This window comes from Sinocyclocheilus grahami, unplaced genomic scaffold (genome assembly GCF_001515645.1).
Source record: "Sinocyclocheilus grahami isolate Dianchi unplaced genomic scaffold, SAMN03320097.WGS_v1.1 scaffold419.1, whole genome shotgun sequence".
In the NCBI taxonomy this organism is placed as follows: domain Eukaryota; kingdom Metazoa; phylum Chordata; class Actinopteri; order Cypriniformes; family Cyprinidae; genus Sinocyclocheilus; species Sinocyclocheilus grahami.
Genome location: NW_015505598.1, coordinates 815,350 through 822,755, shown reverse-complemented (window position 1 = coordinate 822,755; position 7,406 = coordinate 815,350).

Below are 7,406 nucleotides of genomic sequence, written 5' to 3'. Positions count from 1 at the left end.
CAAAAATAGTGGAGTGTTCCTTTAAAGACAACAAGCCCACACAGAAGACCATCACTGTCCCAGTGGAGCCGCCTCCATTTAGGCCTCTCAGTGTTTTGGCATCATGTACACCAGTGGTCTCAAACTCAATTCCTGGAGGGCCACAGCTCTGCAGAGTTTAGCTCCAACCAGCTCCAAATCACACCTGCATGGAAGTTTCTAGTGATCCTGAAGACCTTGATCAGGTGTGTTTGCTTAGGTTGGAGTGAAACTGTGCAGAGCTGTGGCCCTCCAGGAATTGAGTTTGAGACCAAAGCTGTACACAAATTATGGTGTAAATCATATGACAGCAATTGGAGGAGTATATAGCAGAATCATTTTAAAATGTAAGTGTTGCCATGGTAACAGTATTTAAGATATCAAGAATCTCTTTATTATTCTCTTTATTCCGATGAAGTTTGAAGCAAGTCGGGTGAAAATAAGAGGCTGATTTCAAAGCACTTCCTGCTGCCAGTTGGTGGCGCTATAACTTCTGTTTTCTATGTGATCGGCCTCCTTCAATGGACAAACTGCTGAAGTTTAATCAAAATCAGACAATTTATGCTGCAGTTATAACACACTTCCTGTTTCCCTTTTTTCACCATAAATTCGTCACCTCGCATGGCCAAACCTTTCAAGAAGAACCCTAGGAGGAGTATCACAAATTCCAGAACATGCATTTTTCAAACAATCCACAATAGCTGACTTCCTGTTGTGCTGAGCACTGACTGTCAGCATGAAAGATGTTTGGGCTGATGAGATCTATTGTCGAAAATGGCCTTATTAAAGGGTGCACCACATTTTTGCTCACTCCTCTCCACTGCTCTCTCGCATCATCTTTTTCTGCCTCCAACTTAACAGGAAGTCCAAGAGGCCAGTGGATCTTTCCCTTTTGCATCCAGCTTGTGGGGGCGGTGGAGAAGCAGCCACAGAAACAGATGAAGCTGATGGCCATGGGTCATCCTGAACGGATGAGGATATTAAAACGGCGGTAAAACAGAGAGACGCTTCCCAATAGCCTCATTCATTAGGACGAACCAAGGCCATGTTGCAGCAGTAGCCTTTCCGGACTTTGTACCAAACCCTGTTGGTGGACATTTCAACTCCTAAAGAGAGAAAAGATTAGCCAAAAATGTTGAAATCGCAGCAGCAATCCTGATTCACAGTCAAATCTGAAACATGAAACCACCACATTAATAAAAATAAATAATGGAGCAGAAGTCTCCATGAAAAGCTTTACAGACAATTACAGAAAAATAGATGTGAAAATGTGTTAGGAAAATACGTAGACCAACATAACCTTGGCAAATCCAGTGATTAATCAATGGATCATTCTTATCCACTGTGCTCATTCTATGAATCTGTAAAAATAACTATTTCAATATGGAACAGAAAAGGTTTGTAAGTAATAAATGTTCTCCAGGGCTGTCTGAAACTGTTCCTGGAGGGTCGCTGTCCTTCACGGTTCAAATTCAGTCCTAATGAAACACACCTGAACCCTCGAATCACGGTCTTCAGAATCTGCAGGACATTGTTCCTCCAGGAGCAAGACAGGACACCCCTGTTCTACATCATCACAATTACTGAAAACATACCTTGTGTTTCTTTTTTAGGCTCTCCCATTTTTTGCTGCTTGTGGGTGGGTAACCTTGTCTTCCAGTCCCAGTAGTTTAATTTTCATAAAGGTACATATGTAATTAAAACTTTATGTAATTGAGTGCAGAAATGAACGTGAGTAATCTTACCTGACGCTGACATTACAGTAGCTAGTCAACAGTTTACGTGATCTGGCTCTTGATTTATTTATTGTTATTTTTTTTATTTCTTTGCAGGAGGCAAACATATCAAACATGCGTGCGGTAAGAGTGTCTACAGTAGTTCACGTTGGCCAAAACACACTGCGAAACGTGTTGTAAAAAAATATCGTCGGCAATCACAGACATTCGCATTCGGATGGGATTAGTTTTCTCTGAGGATCACTAAGTTTGCAGAAAAACAATAGGTAATTTGCAGGTTGTGTGAGAAAAACACAGGTGTGGCATATATATATATATATACACACCCACACACACATATATACAGTGGTGTGAAAAAGTGTGGGCCCCCCCTCTGTTTTTATATTTTTTTGCATGTTTGTCACACTTTAATGTTTCAGATCATCAAACTAATTTAAATATTAGTCAAAGATAACACAAGTAAACACAACATGCAGTTTTTAAATGACTGGACTAAATGAGTTTAACTTCTTTAGATTGGCAATACACAGCCATTACTGCACACGTCTGCAATGCATCACTGAAAAATACTCACTCCCAACCTTGTTTGGAACCAAAACTCCTCTGCTCTCAGCTTAATGCATTTGCTTGTCTCTCCGCTGGACCCAGCAGGTAGATACAGTATATTTAGCTAGCATAGCTACTATTATATATTTATCTACAAACTGAACTTTGCTTACGTACCTCTTAAAGCATATTTCTATCACTGATGAAAAATATTAAGTATTACATTAAAATAAAATCAAACTGAATACTAACATTTTTACATGCACAAAGCATCTTGAGAACTCATAACAAGATCACAAGATCACATTTCCTTGATAATGTAGAAGATATTACAGAAATACAGACATTCATCAGTCTTCAGTCTTGCTCCTGTTCACTGTGCGGTCTTATCATAAAGCTGTCCTTTAATTGTAGAATTACTGCTATAAAACAAAATACAGTCAAAGTATGGTAACTAGTAGTCAAGGATGTACGGCTAATTTGATTTGATATACAATCACACACAGTGACACTATCTTTGAAGAATGAAAGTATGAAAAACCTTTATCTATTATGATTTGTTCGTTAGTACACTAAAAGGCAGTGTGAAGAAGTGGCCATTGAAATATACATCAGCAGTCCCTGTCAGCAAACGTATTTCAATGTTTTACTAATGACACCACGTATCACATTTCAGTAAATGAGAGCGATTGCAGTGAGAAACATGATCCCTCATGACTCTGGCTGGCCAACTTGTCTCTGTTCCAGTGTATTTTACGGCATAATGCTCCAGTAATCACATTTGTCCAATTGGACATTAGCTCTGTTTATGAGAAGTGAATATCGACTGCAGCCTTACAAGCAAACTTTAATAAATGTATACTGCACAGTCATTCTGCCTTTTCTAGGCCCATAATACAATTTAGTCTCCATTTGCACATAAAACTGATTCTGTAAAGCATGCTTTTCTGTAAAGACCTTACACGGTACCAGAAATGTAAATACTTCAAATACAGATATATCCACATAGTAGACATGGAAAGGCATTAGCCGATTTCATTGAGGTTTCATTGAGACATTTTTGAGGTTGTATCAGCCATTCTACACTAAATTACAGTGCCCATGTTACATATTACTATAATAACTTGCAAAAGCAACAACAACTAGATAAGGTGGTTGCCTGTTTGTTTACTGCACTTGTTTAGTCTTTGATCGTATTGTCTGAAGATACTATATGGTATTTTCACCTGTTTCTCGTCCTCAACACACATGATTTGAGGAATCATTCATGTGCCTAGCACAAATAATTATGGGCCAGAGTTTATTAATTGTTTGAAAAACAAACAAACAAAAACCTAGGCAGATGTACGAGTAATAATAAAAGTAGCAAACAGCACAGATACTGACCTGTAATTAGCAGAAGCTCCAGAAAACAATAGCATCTGTATTACTCAGTCCTTACTAATCGTGTTACCCTGTAACATGAACTGTATAATGTAAAATATCTCATAAGGCATTTGTTGTGTTCTTTGCGAGCAACAAAGCCTGCCGTGCGAGAGCCTCAGGAGGGGTGTTTAGTTTGAGTGGGATCTGGCTGTAATGGGTCCATTGAAACCCACAGAGAAACAGTGCCATGCATTTTTAATCAGGTGGCTTCTGAGGTTGCCTGCTCCATTCTGAGGACATGAATTATGAGCGACGGTGGGATGAAAACTGAACCAAACTAACAGAAAGACAATGACATTACCTCACGACAGGAAGAGAGTGATTTTATTAGATTGATCTGTCATTTTTGTTTCTACTAAGTGTGCGCCAGAACTCTTATCGCCAAGCATCTGTTGGGGGCTCGTCCGGGATCGCCTCTCCAGTGTGCTGCATGAAAAGATCAGAAAATAAATATCTCGGATGATATTCTGTGTTACACTGTAACAGACGGCAGCTTCACTGGACCGCTTGATAGTAGAAGCATGAGATTGAGGACATGGCTGAGTGTTGCGTCTGGGTTCATGAGTTTCTCCTGTGAGGCTGTGCGCAGTTGTGCAGAGATCCAGTGTGATGAAGACCAGCGATGCTGCACTCAAAACAGCAGCTTACAGTGAAAAATGATAAAAGAGCATTTGCAGATATTAGTTACGAACATCAAGGGTTATAATATGGTTTTAGTACATTTTACACATTTTATTTTTTCATTACATTGAATGAACTCAACCACAGGGCATTCTGAACAGTGTGACAACTGAAAATACAGCTGAGGATACTAGAACAACACAACCAGGGAAGGCTCTTAACTCAGACAGTAACAGTCTCTATTTGCAGAGGCAAAAGGGAACATGAGGATATCACATGGATGGAACAAACACCAAACGCTGGAGTTGATTTAGCAATTTAGCAGAGAACTGGAAAATACCCAGGAGAACAGATGAAGGAGATCAACAGGGTGAATATACAGGTGAGCAATCCACAGGAGAAGAACAGGAGCCAGACACTCTTTGTAGCCACACTGACAAGACCAGACAATGAATGCATTTCATGCCAGGCTTAAGTGCAGTCCGTGATTGGCAGGTGAATGAGTTCCAGGTGTATATAATCAGAATGCAGGAGAGAGTGAGCATAGTGTGTTAGGAGAGGGAGAGCCTGGTTTAGCCGTGACAGTTCCCCCTTCAACGGACCATGCCTGAGGGCCAGAGTCCCCACCATTATGGCTGATTCTAACCACATGGTGTTGAGCGAATCGGATGACCGACCTGAAAGGTAGTAAGTGGGGTTGACTTTGGGAGTCCAGGATCTTGTGGACTGCACAGACCGGCCCATCATCCAGGAGCAGAGGCGGAGGAGATTCCTCTCCTGAATCTTCCGTACCGTCTGCCTGTTAAATTGAGGATGATAGCCGGAGAAGGGACTCATGGACACATCTAGGACAAAGAAGGAACTTCAGACCCTGGGTGATGAACCAAACCGGCAGAAAATATGAACGGTCAGACTTTATGTATTCAGGAGGCTAAAATTCCAGAAGGTGTGATGGAATGACACTTCTGTGGACTCTTCATCAGCACCAGATGACAGGCTTTGGAGAAGGTCAGCCACAAACAGGACACAGATGCCGGGAGGTCTGTGATGAACCCCACCCCTAGGTGAGACCAACGGCAGTGAGGGACGAGCAGAGGAAGGAGCTTACCGGCTGGAAGTTGGCAAGGCCATAGGGAGACAGTGAACAGTGTACAGGATTACCTTAATGCTGGAAAGACCTTAAGTTATTTAATTTTTTTATACTAGCACAACATGCATCTAACCATCCGAGTGCACATTCGGCGTTAAGAGCTGTTAAGATTAAAACTGGCAACTCCACAGTGAGTCAGTGTCATGGACCTAGGACAGAGCAAGTGTAAAAATGCCGCTGGTTTAGGTATTTTTTATTTATTTTTTTAAATATAAATTATTTGTAATAGAGCAGACACTGTCTGACCGTGTCTACACTGGATGCGACAGTTGTCGTGCCGTGCCCTGCTGCGCTAAAAGTCTGTCTACACTTGACGTGACAAAGCGACAGTTGCAAATCATCTGAACGTAGTGTCAGTACAGTTCGTCATAAATAGAACGAGGCATCAGTTTACTGATGGGGATCGTATCGCATCGCACCGCATCCAGTGTAGACAGCATCACTGGGTTCTATTGTCTTTTGTCGGACCTCGCCACTCGTGTCTGGTGTAGACATGGTGTGAGTTTTTTAATGGGTTATGTTATAGCCCTGCTTGTTTTTAACGTTTTTATGAAATATCTGTATTGACTGCATGATCATATCATCATATTATTTACTGCCATGCGAGCCACAAAGTAAAGCTTAGCGAGCCGCGCAATGAGTAACACTGATCTGCTCTCCAGATCATATAATTCAGTGGAGAATTAATTGAAATGATATTAAGAACGTGTGAGAATAAATCTGTTCTCAGATAGCAAGAACTCAGCATCCACTCTCTCCTCTCTCGGAACACTCTTCTTCTGTGCTTGTTTACACTGGTTTTGGAAACTGCGCCACCACTCTCACTCTTTTGTGTAACAGCAGCTGCTCCGGTCACGTGATCTAAGCTCAAATCTGATTGGACGGCCCGTTTAATCGCAGAGCGACAGGGGAAAAAAATCGCTTTTTCGCCCCGCGAATGATCGCGCCTGGTGTGAATAGCCCCATAGGGATCTATTGTTTCGATTCAAAAGTGTCATCGCGGCGAACATTCACGCCAATTTTCACGTTCAGTGTGAAAAGGCCTTGAGGCTCTGAGCTGACTGACTCAGGAGGACCTTGCCGTTCTTGAACCCTGGCCGGTAGGACAGATGTTAAAACAGGTGAAAAACAAGGCCCATTCTGAACCACCAGGGACAACTTCTCAGAAAAAAAAGCAGTGGAGTTTTGGTGGTTCCCCGTGCCACTGATATAATCCTCCAACACCTGAAGTGAATGCATCAACCTCAACGATTAAGGGTAGGTTGTGAACAGAAAGGTTAAATTCCAATCATTGGTAAATATGGCACTGGAGCACACTCATTCACAATTAGCATAATCCCGCCTATAATTACAGCTACGCAAACTGCCTGTCCAGGAACGCAGTGGAATATTCTGGTCTGCTTTCTCAGGTTCGGCTTCAGTATATGGCATAAATGCAAAAAAGACTAATAGGCCATATGCCTAACAATAAATATTCAATAACGTGTGTCCACCAAAGAGTTTTTAGCCAGCTGAAATAAGCAGTATTTCTTATATGCTCACAGCAGCATGTTGTGGATGTATTGGCAGTAGCAAGTCTCAGTACTTGCTCCGCCGCAGTAGGAGCAGCAGATCTATTCCGCCAAGACCAAATACATTAACATTGTCATGTACATTACCATGCCAATCCCTCCGAGAGTTGTCATGACAGAAATAATGTCAGGCGCTCTTCTTAAAACAACCAGCTGGTGGCGCTAGAAAACGCTTTGGTGGCACAGCGTTTTTCCAGCTGAGACGCTTTAGTTGCTATGATTTGGAATATCCACGGCTGCAACGTATTACTAGTATCTAATTTTTAAGAATTGTACTAAATATAAAAAACAGTAACCAGTAATATTGACTTCTCCATTGTTGTAGGCAGTCGTTGTACA